General features: G+C 34.2%; 1 long non-coding RNA gene across 2 annotated transcripts in view; it reads right to left on the reverse strand.

Annotated features, from left to right (window-relative positions):
• Positions 1–12,713, reverse strand: part of LOC135836810 (uncharacterized) — a 215,769-nt gene that overhangs the window by 164,087 nt on the left and 38,969 nt on the right. For both annotated transcript variants that reach the window (XR_010557084.1, XR_010557083.1), the window contains exon 2: positions 92–139. This is a non-coding gene — a long non-coding RNA (uncharacterized LOC135836810). The remainder of the gene's footprint in view (positions 1–91; positions 140–12,713) is intronic.

Below are 12,713 nucleotides of genomic sequence, written 5' to 3' on the forward strand. Positions count from 1 at the left end.
ATGCACCTGAGCTCAACTTTTATCCACTAAAATTTTGGGAAAAAATATCAACACGACCACTCGATAAACATAAAATCTAAAAACCACTCACCATTGATAGGACTTCACTTCGGCTAGGTATTTCAACCTTCATTTCTTCCTGCAAAAGAAAAAAAAAATCACCTTGAAGTCAATATGCAATATACACGAAGCTATATAAGAAATAGAATACGTATAAGAAGAGGAGAAATATGTGAAATCATCTTTTAAATTACGCATCGAAACACTAATACTCGTTGAAACGGAAGTAATACGAGAATTCAACGGCAAACGTTTTCTCGCTATAAAATTACCTATACGTCTCGCAGCCTATTGGCGACTTCCTATAGAAGATAATTTTTTATCTGGTGTCCGAGAAAAGCGACGTTTAAAACGCCTCACAATAGCATAAAGAGCTTCCTTTTTTGAAGAGGAACAGGAAAACGACAAAACGCTTATGCTTATACTCGTACATAGGAGACTCAACGATTACTGTACGTTGAGATACGATAGGATAGGAAAGCGGAGGAGAGAAGAGACGAAACGAATACGCAAAAATGAAATCTCTTAACTGTGTAGTTATACGCTTACGCAAACGTCTCAACTTGTAAATTCCTTTATAATTTTCCTCTTTTTGAACATCTTTACACGGAGTTTCGGCGAAAAATCTGCTCCGCTGCCTCTCGCTATGTCGAAATAGCCGCACATATTTACTTGACACATACACACGTATATACAGTACTATACTCTTATATAGTATTTTTCGGTTACTGTACAGTTTATCTACAGTCGAAAGAACACGACGTACAGTCGCTCGTAATTTTCATTACGGCTTTTGTTCTCATTACTAAAAGCGTAATATTAATTTACTTTTCACGTTCCAGCGCTTCGTAGTGTTTTTTTTTAAGTTTTTTTTTCTTTTTGTGTTTTCATTCGTAGATATATATTTTGCGAATTAAAATATTTTAGAGAAGAGTTGTGTACCAAATGACTCTCTGGAAGACCTATTACGTTTTCGATGAACATTACCATTTCGAGTGAAAAGCTGATAAAATGTTGCGTAGGTAGATGAAGGTAATGTAGGTTAAATTGTACTACATCAGTGCCTCTCCAAACTTTATAAAATGGTTTAACAACTTCATTAAAGTTGTACCTACTACCGAATGAAGATTTTTCAAAATAGGTAGGTATAGGTACGTGATACCGAGTTTGAAAGGAGTTGAAAGGATTAAAAATCACAATAAATAATGTCGAAGTTTTTCATACTATGCAGATACTTCTGCTTGAAGTATTGAACTTGATGTTGAATATTTTTGTCGAATTCGATCATTTGACGATGATTTTAGAACTCAAGAACAGAGAGGAAGGAACGTGATCATTCCAAACCATATTGGAAATCAATGATAAAATGTAAAGATAAAATTAAAACAGTGAAAAACCTCTTGAACGATAACACTTTGAAAATTACAAAAATGTTGATACATAGAAGCGATGACATTCGCTTGACACTTCTGACTTTATGAATGAAAATTTTCAATTTTGAATGAAACAACAATCTAAAATGAAATAGCGAAATTTCTCAGCCTCAGCTCGAATATTTTACTTCCCTTTAAAAAAGTGACGTTGTTGGGGGCTCGAATCCACAAAAAAAAGAAATTTTCGAATTGAGTCACTTCGACTTGGACAACACATTTTCATGACGTTTCAAACTTTTTCCTTTTTTTTAGAGAGGAGGGGGGCGATAGAGATGGCATTGAAAGATAAAATACCCGCAATCAATGAATATTTCAGTACTTACAATTGTTGGGAAATTATTTTCATAATTTTTCTGATTTCTTTAAAGGGGAAATGAATGGGGGAAGGTAAATGGACGCTAGAGCTCGTGTCCAAAAATCGAGTGGACGACCTCGAATTAGTATAAATCAACGCGATCCACGTCACATTCTCGTAATTTTTCTGATTTTTTTCAAAATGGGGGAGGGGAAGGTGCAGGATGTTAGAATGGCACTGAAGGCTAGAACCCAGAATTCATTTTTTTTATAAATCGAAAATGAAGTGGGAGTTTGATGGAGCTTTGAAGTGTTTGGTTTTCAGCCATATTTAAGGACATTTGGAGCAAACTACAGGGTGTCTCAAAATTTAAAAAAAAATTCGTGTCAAAAATTTTTCAAGCACGATTTTTCTTCATTTGATTTTTCTTCTTTTAAAAATCGTTTCAAAATTTTGTACAAATTTCGTAAACAGAATCTCCGGGTAAGTAGGTGATTTCAGACTTTGACTCGATTTGGACGAAACTCACTAAATATGTTAGTTGTGGAGTAAAACCACCCTAATTTTTTTGACTTTCCCTCTCCCCCACTCCAGCCCGAGTACCAGCCCTAAATACCAAAAAGGCGATCTTTTTTATATCAGGAGGGAGTGAACCAATCATTTCGAAATTTTCACAAAAAATGTCCACTATGTAGGGATTTATGTAAGAATATTTTCAATTTTTCCGCGCATATTGGGAAGGGGTTGAAAGTTTGAAAAGCTTGTAGAAAAAATTGGGGGAGGGCCATGGCTGGAATATTTTTTGACACCCTGGGAAGAGAGAGATGGGTCATGAAGGTTGGATCAAAACAGAAGGCCAATATCTGAACTCATCATTAGGTAACTAATAATCAGTATAAATGTATCTACTGAATTGCTTTCGAGTTTTTCTCGAATCTTGAATTTTTATCAAAATTAGGAACTCTATATAGTGCTCCTCCAGAGGCATTAGGATTCCATTTTGAAAACGATTTTACTGAAAAAATGTAAAAAAAAGCACAACGCGATGGCGAACGAACCTCACTACAACACAGTAAAATCATAAATGACGGGAGCGGGAACATCTGAGCGTAAACAATTATACGTACCCTCACCACAACAGGGGTTTCTAAAGTACTACTGTTGAATATATATGCAGTTCAAAAAAATTTTCTTGACAAATATTCCGCATTAATCATACTAAATTGTAGAAAGATATCATTCCTGAAACCGGGGAAATATTTTGATACTCAATCATTTTTGACAATTTCAAAAATTTGAAAAAAATATTTTTCGAATTGAAAAATAACTTTTAGGTTTACGTTTCGAAAATTTGGAGATTTTTAAAATGAATCGTACTAGCCTACAGACAAATGTTAGATATCAGAGAAAAGGTATACCTAATGGTCATGAAGTAATCTACTCCCCATGCAGAAAAATAGTACTACTAAAGTAATACTAAAAGCAGTACTACTTTCAGTAGTACTAAATTGAGCAATTCAGTTTTACTGGCAGTACTACTAAGAAGTATTATTGTAGTACTAAGTACTGAGAAAGTATTACTGCAGTACTACTAGGACATATTACTGTAGTACTACTCAAAAGAACTGTACCTAGAACTACATTTTAAGATTTTTAAATTAATTTTTAAAAATATTGAGTACGTTTGGCACAATTTATGTTATCAGTAATTGTTTTACTTTTTATCTATCGAAACATTAATTCATATACCATCCAATTCCATTAACGAAAATTTCCTACCTAACCTGAGATTCGAACCTGCGACCCTACATTCCTAACTGCCTAACCTTAACCACTAGACTATGGGGACTTCAATGGATATAGCACATTTTGAACAATATAAGCATATTATCCTTGTTATTCTGAAATATTTCCTTTTTTTAAAAAAATTGCAGTACATTATTAGTAAGGCAATTGTTTTAATGATATCGTATATTTTTTTGCTGCACCAAATGCCGCAGGTAGCAATTTTCTTTATGTTTTGTCAGTTTCATGCAATTTTGAGACAAATGATGACACTTTATAGCACATTTTTTTGCATATTTTTGGAATAAATAAACGCAAATGCTTATTTTAGTTTAAAAAAACGTTGATTTTGAAGTTTTTTCAGGTCGTTACATTTTTTTTGTGGGAGAAAAACAGCAAAAATCAGTTTGAAAAATGGGAAAAAACAAAAATTTTGAAATTGTCAATACAAAAAACTGAATGTTTATTTTTTTTTATAGCCTATATGAAAATTAAAAACGATGATCGATGCATTTATTTGTGTTTTAAAAAAAATTAATGTTTGACGTTTTTTAGGTTTTCTGATAGCTCATTGAAAATACATACCTACATTTTGATACCTACCCATGATGGAGCAGTTTTATAGCACTTATTTCTGCAGTCTTTGGTTTCTTAGCACAATAATATTAATGTAATGCGTTTTTTTTTTTTTTTGTTTAGATTGTATAATCACTTATTATGAGCGTTTTTTTTTTGCTGTTTTTCGAGCATATAGAAATAATTGCCGTATTTATTAGCTACTTAATTTTTTAAATTTCAGAAAAAACGTGTGCTGGGCAGGTATAATTGAAATTCAAACTCACATACCTATTTTTAACAAATAAGTTTAAGCTTGAACATAGACCATAAAATGAGAAATTTGTCTAAAGTAGTATTTAGAATGGTACTATAGTAAGAATGTAAGATCAAGAAAGATATTGTAGAATTTTCTTCATTTCTCAATCAAGATTGATTATAGACACATACTATCTAAAAAAAAAAATAAAAAAAATACACATTTGTTTTACTTAGATTTTAAGCATGTCTGATTTTTTTTCATCCCTCCCCCTCTTTTTGGACTTTAACAACAACATTTCAGCTTTAGCCAGAGAAATTTTATATTTTGTGTAATTTTATGTTGGATTTGAAAAAATATGAGTGGAGATTATTTTTGCTAAAAAATTGAGGTGCATGTGTACAAATTCTTAAGAGGGAGAAACAGAAGGAGGCGAAAAAGGTCAAAAAAAATCAAAATCAACTTTTTAGAGCAATTCGGAGAAAATAAACCTCACAAATCAACTTGGAAGGCTGGAAAATTTGCATGTGCGTTTGGAGGGGGTCCTAGATATGCCTTTAGGGGTTTCGAATTTTTAGCTGGAAAAAAGTAGGTAGATTTTTACGTCTTCTCAATGGTTTATAGCCCGATTTTCCTGAAGTAAAAATGCAAGAAGGCTTATATAGTCAATCATAATTCTAGGATTGGGAGTGGGACCTCTCACAAATCTGTTTTGGGGTTTCATGAGCCCATCTTCATCGACTTTACGCTTATCTTGGTATTTTTATGGTACATGCAAGGTAGTTGTACATACCGCATTGTGTTTTGCTTAGTTCGAAATTTACAACCTTTAAAAAGTAAATTTCGATTTTTCAAAATTGAACAATTCCCTTTTTTTAATTCTTTTTTTGGTGCAAGCTTCAGAGTTGAGCAGTTTCACAAAAAATGTATTTCAAACACATGAAGATACGAGGGAAGTCGTGAAAAAAATATTGTGAAATTGAAGGAGCTGGTCTCATTTCCAGTTCAAGTTGAATAAAATACGATAATTCGTATTCACGGCAAACAGAGTAGGCAAATTATTTGACATCATCCCGATACAACAACGCGTATTTACGGTAAACTGATTAGGCAACTCATTTCACATCTTTTAGTTTCAACCTTTTTGCTGTTTTTTAGTCGAATTCGATCATTAATAAATCGATTTTAAAAATTCCGTGGAACGTGTAAATTATTCTTACACTACTGAACTTTGAAATTTCAACAAAAAAAATTGCAAAAATACGTTCGCATAGTGAAAAAAAAATCAACATTCGAAAGAAAATCGAATATTCAATCGGACGTTTAAAATTTAATAATTGAGCAAGCGAGCAAACTGGAGGAAAAAAGTTCTTTAGCACAAAATCTTTAATTCATTCGCAATAATAAAAAAAAAAGCCACACTATAAGGTCAAAATAAAAGGGGAAAAAACTCTAAATAAATCTGTTTTTACAAATATTCGTTACATATGTGGTTGTATTTGTACCTTGCACATTGTATATTTTTATGTTTGTTTGCAAAGATAAATTGCTTTTGGTTGAAATTTACGATTTCACAAAATTGAAACAGTCAAAAGAAAAACATTTCAGTGAGAGATTTACGGGTGGTTATGTCTAAGTACGCGTACGAAAAGGGATTTTTTCTCTTCGCCATGTTTTCAACAATATCGAATTGAAAAGGCGTAATTTATTACGCAAAAATAAAAACCAGTCCAGGCAATTCGGTTAAATGTTATTGTAATACTGTTGGGTAAAATGTCGATTTTTGCTGGCAAAATTATTAAAACATTCGGCCGAAGATATTAGCAGCAGCAGCGGCAGTACGGTACGCTATACTTTTATATAAAACGCATTTATCATGTTTTCTCGCGTTCGGTTTTCGCTTCTTTTTTTTTTCACTTTTCATCTTGAGAAACGCGTCCTTTACGAGACGTTTTAATTTCGCGACGAAAAATAACCGCCTCGAGCTCGGCTTTATCTTATACAATAATCAGTTCATCTGTGGGAAATATTCTCGGCTGGACTACGAACAAGTTCGCTTCGCTCAAAGTACTATACAAAGTGAATTCGCCGAATACTACGAGACGCAAAACCATGGCGAAAGTTTTTATTAAATTTCACGCTCCCTATTGCGTCTAAACGAATTCTCCGCAAGTTGAATAAAATTCACGGACGCATTTAAAAATCCTATGCAATAAAATACAAATACTATAGTTTTTCTTTTTTTTTTTTCTGTTTTGTTTGTTCATTCCTCTTTAGATTGTATGAAAAAAAATAAATAAAAATAACATCACAATGCAACATGTGCTGTGCGCTCTGTGGAAAACATTCTTCTTGGTCGCAGCGATTTCAAAATAATGTCACATTCTGCGTTTCATACGGTGAAAGAATAATTGTTTTTTTCACCCCGGTAAAAATGTTTATCATTTTTTTCCACGCTAGAATATTTCTTGCGTCTGCGACTCCGACTCGTCGTATTCGTTGGCAAAACCGAATATCATTTGTAGTAAATGCAGCGCCATCGCCACGCCAACCTTTCGAATAAACCGTTCCAGATGTCGCGTTCTTTTTTCCACAGAATTTGTACGCTTTATACGCGCATAATTACGCGCCGATTGAATAAAAAATAAGGTGGCTGGAAAAACTTGCTGAATATATTAACAACTGCGCTATATCGTTATCAAATAAAATTCTATTCGGCTTTCTTGGCCATTGTTTCGGATCTTATGGGACCGTTTTAGTTTTTTTCTTTCCTTTATTATTCATTTTGAAACTTTTTCTATTGGGTTTTTCGAATATAGATGGCGACGTTATTGATAGCATTTTCTTTCTTTTACGGACTCGATTTTCGTTTAATATGTACCAGCTATGAGTTTCTTTGATTAAATTAATTCTACAGAGAAACCCCTCAGATTTAGAATTTCCATTCAGGTATCCGTGATCGTTTACTTTATTAGGTATTTTTCGAATTATTTTCAGTAGGCTATAGATAATTTGACAACCACTATAGAAACATAATATCTCGATTATTTTAGTTTAGTTCCCGGTAGTAGAGTTCAATTCAGTAAGTACCTATAATGCCATATTGGAGCACAAAATGAACTTCCTAAACACTTTCATCTGCATTTTGAAAAGTTGAAAATATGGGTACCAAATTAATAAAGAGCATGAGAAAACGTTAAATTTTCCTAATTTAGCACCTTTTTGAGGTGAGAATCAAGAGATCAAAAAAACTACATTTATCACTTTATGAAAATTGGGCGAAGAAACAAAAATTGAAGATACACAAGTACAAGTACAGAATTGAAAAATTTGCATTTTCAACTTTCAGGGATTGTACTAAAATTTTTCTCAAAAAAAGTAACTTTAGTAACCTAAAAAACTGGAAAAAGTAACCAAAACAATTTTCAATACTAGGGGGCTCCGCCCCCTGGGCCGCTTCGCGGCATCACATCGTGATCGCGATAATCTGAACTCAGAACTCGCTAGACAGCAAAGGAAACAGGTACAGGCTGTAGCCACGCCCATTACGGACACCTAAATGACGCACAAAAACAATCAAAATCTGGTGATGTAATCAATTTTTTACTCAACAGTTTACATCATTTTAAAGTGTATGAAATTTTGAACATTTCCCTCGCTTACATTACCCATCTGGCATATTTAGTTTTGGAGATAATTTAATTCAAAATTTGGATTCACAGTAGCTCAAAAACTAAAAACCCTAGAGGGGTAATTTAAGCGAGGTAAATGTTGAGAATTTAATGCTCTTTAAAATGAGATATTAACCACCTTTCTAACTTTTTTCATTCTTGATATATTTGAGAATAATCGAAAAAACGGCAAAAACAGCCCATTTCAACTCGAAATTTGGGCCCTTAATTGCAAAATTTTTGCCCCACCTATTTTTCCTATATATTCTAGAGACTTTCAGCTAGCAAAAATTTTGACATGAGCGAGCATTTGATTAAAAAAATTATTCAAGGTGTTGACTGTTGATCTAGAAAGAATAAACAAAATTGTAAAAAATTCCGTAAATAAGAAGAATCATTTTAGAAGGTGACACTTATTAAATTCAAATGTAAAGGGTGGGGTGAGGAAGATTGTAATCCTATTTGGGGGGTGGGGGTGTTTATAATGGGAAAATAGTGATTTGAATGAAAAAAATTCTCCATCAAAACCTGGCAAGAAATGATACACGTTTCAAAAAGAAATGCAACAAAATTACCTATTAAAATTGAGACAGAGATAATGACCAAAACAAGAAGCAAAGGAAATATCAACCTTTTTCTAAACTTTTAAACTCAAAATCATAAATCTCTAAGAATAAAAATCAACGAGGAAAATTTCAAAAGAACCAAAAATTTAGAAGAATTCTGCTAAAATAATCACAAAAAAGACACAAAAGAAAACACGAAAATTCGGGGGAAATTGTGGGAAAATTGTAAAATAAAATATATTAGAATTCAAAAGAATGAAACGTGAAAAAAAATCAAGAAAGCCTCAAAAAAATTTGAAATAAAACCATCAAATCTCTTGAAGTCCAAAAAAAAATTCAAAAAAAATCTGTCAAAAGGAGAATTTTACAAAACTTTAAGTCTAAAAAAATTACTGAAATTCGGGGCAAAATTAGGAGAAAATTTTATAAAAATCACGAAAATTCAAGAAAAAAGATTCCGCCAGAAACCCATCACAAAAGGAAAATGGAAAAAACAAACTCATCAAATCTCAACGAAGCTTCCCTCTCATCCTAAAAAAAAAAGGTGAACATTTAAAGGAAATCATAACTTTCAGAAGAAGAAAAACCACAATTTTACAAAAATGTAAGCAAAAAAAATCACTAGTTTCTTCTTTAGTTTAAGTTAGTTTACTTACTAGCTTAGGTAGGTAGTTTTAGATGGGTTGTTGGACTGTGGTGCCAGTACACGTTTCCTGGTACTGATTTCAGCCGAGATTACTTTGGGGGAGATGTGCCATTGTGGGTGGGCGTGGCGGGGTGTTGTGGCCACAAGGGTCTTTAGGGTCTCCAGGCTCCCTGTCCCAGTCGGGAAAAAATTTTCCTGATCGTTGGAGGACAGCGTGGGCTCTTGGTGTTGCAATGCTTTGTTGCGTTTGCTGGCGGTGACATGTTGAACTCTGGGTATGATTTGTTGTCATTGCTGCTCGGGGGTTGTGTTCCTGTGCACCATAGACCCTTCCCTCCCGGCCCGGGCCCCCGAATGGGAGCAGGTTCATTACCTGCTCCAACTCCTAGTCACACGTCCACGCTGTGGGGGCTGGAAACTTATCAAACTTGTACACTCATGAAGTGGCAAGTTTGACATGCTAACGTGACAGGGGGGTGTGTTTAACACACTTTTCAATTGCTGCATAAAATAGTAAAAACTGTATCATGTTTCATGTTTGTTTTCCTCTTACCCAAACTCTTCTTATTAATTTATGTTCTGTTTCATGTTTCCTCCTAGCATGCTCTTATCCAAGTTTTCATTGTATCCTATTTTCATTTTTTTTTTTCAGCCTTCAGGAATTCAAACCTTCAAGATGGAAGAAAAATTGTGAAGAACACACTTCTCATGTCAAAGATGAGTCATTTTATGTTTGTATATTCACTCAATAACAATACTCATTCAAGTGTTTTTAATTTTCAGCAAAGTTTCAACAATGTCAACTGTTTTGGGTTTCTAGCTACAGTGTGAGTGAACTTATTCAAAATGGTCCGCGGAATTTAAGGGACTTTTTCAAAAGACATGTGCTGCGAAGAATACCCACCTATTTTATTATGTTAATTCGGATATTCGGTGAAAAAAATCGGATAAAGTACGAGTATAAGTTAATGTAATTCCCTATTTGAGCAAATGGATCTCCGAGACCGAGCACAACTGCACGAGCATTACAACTTTATACTTTAAACTTACCACACTTTTCAGTCATTTTCTTACATCTCGTTGTTGGTAAATACGATAGAAAATGATGTACGTCGCTTTCACGTCGAGATACGCCCAATGTGACCCATTTCGAGCTGCTTTAAATGCACAAATTGTCTTCGGTAGTTGATCGAATCGCGTTCTCGGTACATTATCGTTTCATAACTCAACTTCCCCAGAGATGCGAACGTTTCCGGCAACTTCTCATCATGCTCGAGCGTCCAAGTCCCTCAGCACAGCATCGCAATAATATTTATACAGAACGAAACGTAAAATACATTTCTCGGTTGGCCGCAATCAATCATCATTTAAACTTAGAACCCGCCACACGAAATATAATCTCCACAAAGTGTGCAATATTAAAAATCAATTTCAATTTTATTCGCAGAGGTAGGAGAAAAAAATATCATTTCAGAGACCGCAGTGTACTACCTAGACTGTCGCGTCGTCGTTGAGAATTCCATTATAAATTTTTTCTTCTCATATTTATTTAATCTCTTATTTGTTAGTAATTTGACAACGACAACGGATCGCTGAACCGAGAAAGATTTTTAAATTAAAATGACGGCACGAAATTGGTACACACGAGAGCAGAAATCTTAACTACCGAATCTTGGGTCGGCATCATTCTTTCAAATACCAACCATTCGCAGGTGGCAAAGCTTTCGTAAACAGTTAACTTGTACGACTTTGCGTAATTATTCATATCCTAAACGTATACGCGAAGCCTTGAAAAGAAAAAAAAACAGGAATAAAAATAAAAAAAGAAACGAAAAAAATCAACGATGCGAACGAAATTTAATGAAGTAAGTTTTTACGCGAGTTAAAAATGATGTTTTCAAGCCAAAAACACCCTTTTCCTATAAACCGTTGTTTAGATAGGTGAACTCGTCGTGCCAGAGCAGGGGAAACTTTATGTTGGCAAATGGTGTACAGTACGTTGCGTCGGGTACTCGGTTCGGATCTCTACTAAACTAAAAGGTTAATAACGTTCAACTCGCAGGTAATTAAACGACTAATACCTTTCTTGATAACAGGTTTTATATTAACCGTTTGCATAGCGAAGAAAATACAATATCCTAAAACTTCTTCCGCACTATATTCCCTATGGGCGTTACCAACTCGTACAGATGTTAAAAGTTACGCCAGCTTTAACAATACCAACGAGTGAGCAGAATACAGCAAGCGGTACAGTTTGGCTGCAGCCAGAGCAAAAAGCAACAAAAAACACAAACACACATACTTACACAAAGTTAACTGCTCGAAAGGGCTGTAGTATCGTATTTTTCAATGATACCTAAGCAACGGGTTTACCGGTGCCATTTTCCGCTAAATAAATATTCAATTCGAATTTACAACCGGAGATTAGATAATTTATTATACGTAGTCATCGCCCTAAACACCAGATGCATTTAAGCGAGCTCCATTCTTCAACCTCCAACACGTTTATTTATACTCCGCATAAAGTTCCCATATGAGAAATTTTTTTCAAAAACAGTTTATCACACATTTTTGAGCAATATGAAATACAGCGAGGTGCAGATCCGAGAGGAAAATATTCGAATCAACGTACCAGCAGAACATGCTAACTAACGATTTAACAGTGTTCAGACGGTTAAGTGGTAGGTATATTCCATATCCATATCGTATATGCAGACTGCAGAGGTACCTTAAGAACGTACGAATCGAATTGCATTTCAAACATACCATACCCAATATCAAAATGTGTATGATTTCATTCTCTACTAAGAGTCAGACAGGCATAATTTCTGAATAATAAACCTCAATGTAAGAATTCTGCAACGAAAAGTTGAGTAGTTATTTGCGTATCAAGTGCAACCTCTTTATTTGGTATTTCCTAGGCAACATCATTGGAGCTCAGACGAGAGCGCGAATACAATAGTCTGATCACTGCTATTGTTGTTGTTGTTGTTGATGATGATGTTTTGAAAAAATATTCAATTCTGTGAGATATTTTCATGGTGTGCTTGCCTCGAGGCTAAATCAACGCCGAAGAAACTGCAAAAATTCTACTCCTAGCTTGTCACAACACAATATTAGAAATACATTCCATTAGAGAGATGAAGGAAGAAGGAGGAGAATGAGATGAAAACATTTCCAACTGAGAAATTCCAACTTGAGTAGCTATCATTTTTCAAAACGCACAGGATCAAACCGTTCAAAAGTAATCGAAATTCCAAATTTTTAATTATTGTTTAATTGTTCATCTTCCATCCCCAAAGTTGTGACCACAAACAAAACAATAATTTGTTATTTCTCATTTTTCGCTTACCTGAGAAAAAGGTTGTGCAATGACCCCCCCCCCCCCCCCCCATAAAGTTGATAAACTCGAAAAAAAGAAAAAAATCGTTTTCAGTCTATTG

The sequence above is a fragment of the Planococcus citri genome, chromosome 2, assembly GCF_950023065.1.
Source record: "Planococcus citri chromosome 2, ihPlaCitr1.1, whole genome shotgun sequence".
In the NCBI taxonomy this organism is placed as follows: Eukaryota; Metazoa; Arthropoda; class Insecta; order Hemiptera; family Pseudococcidae; genus Planococcus; species Planococcus citri.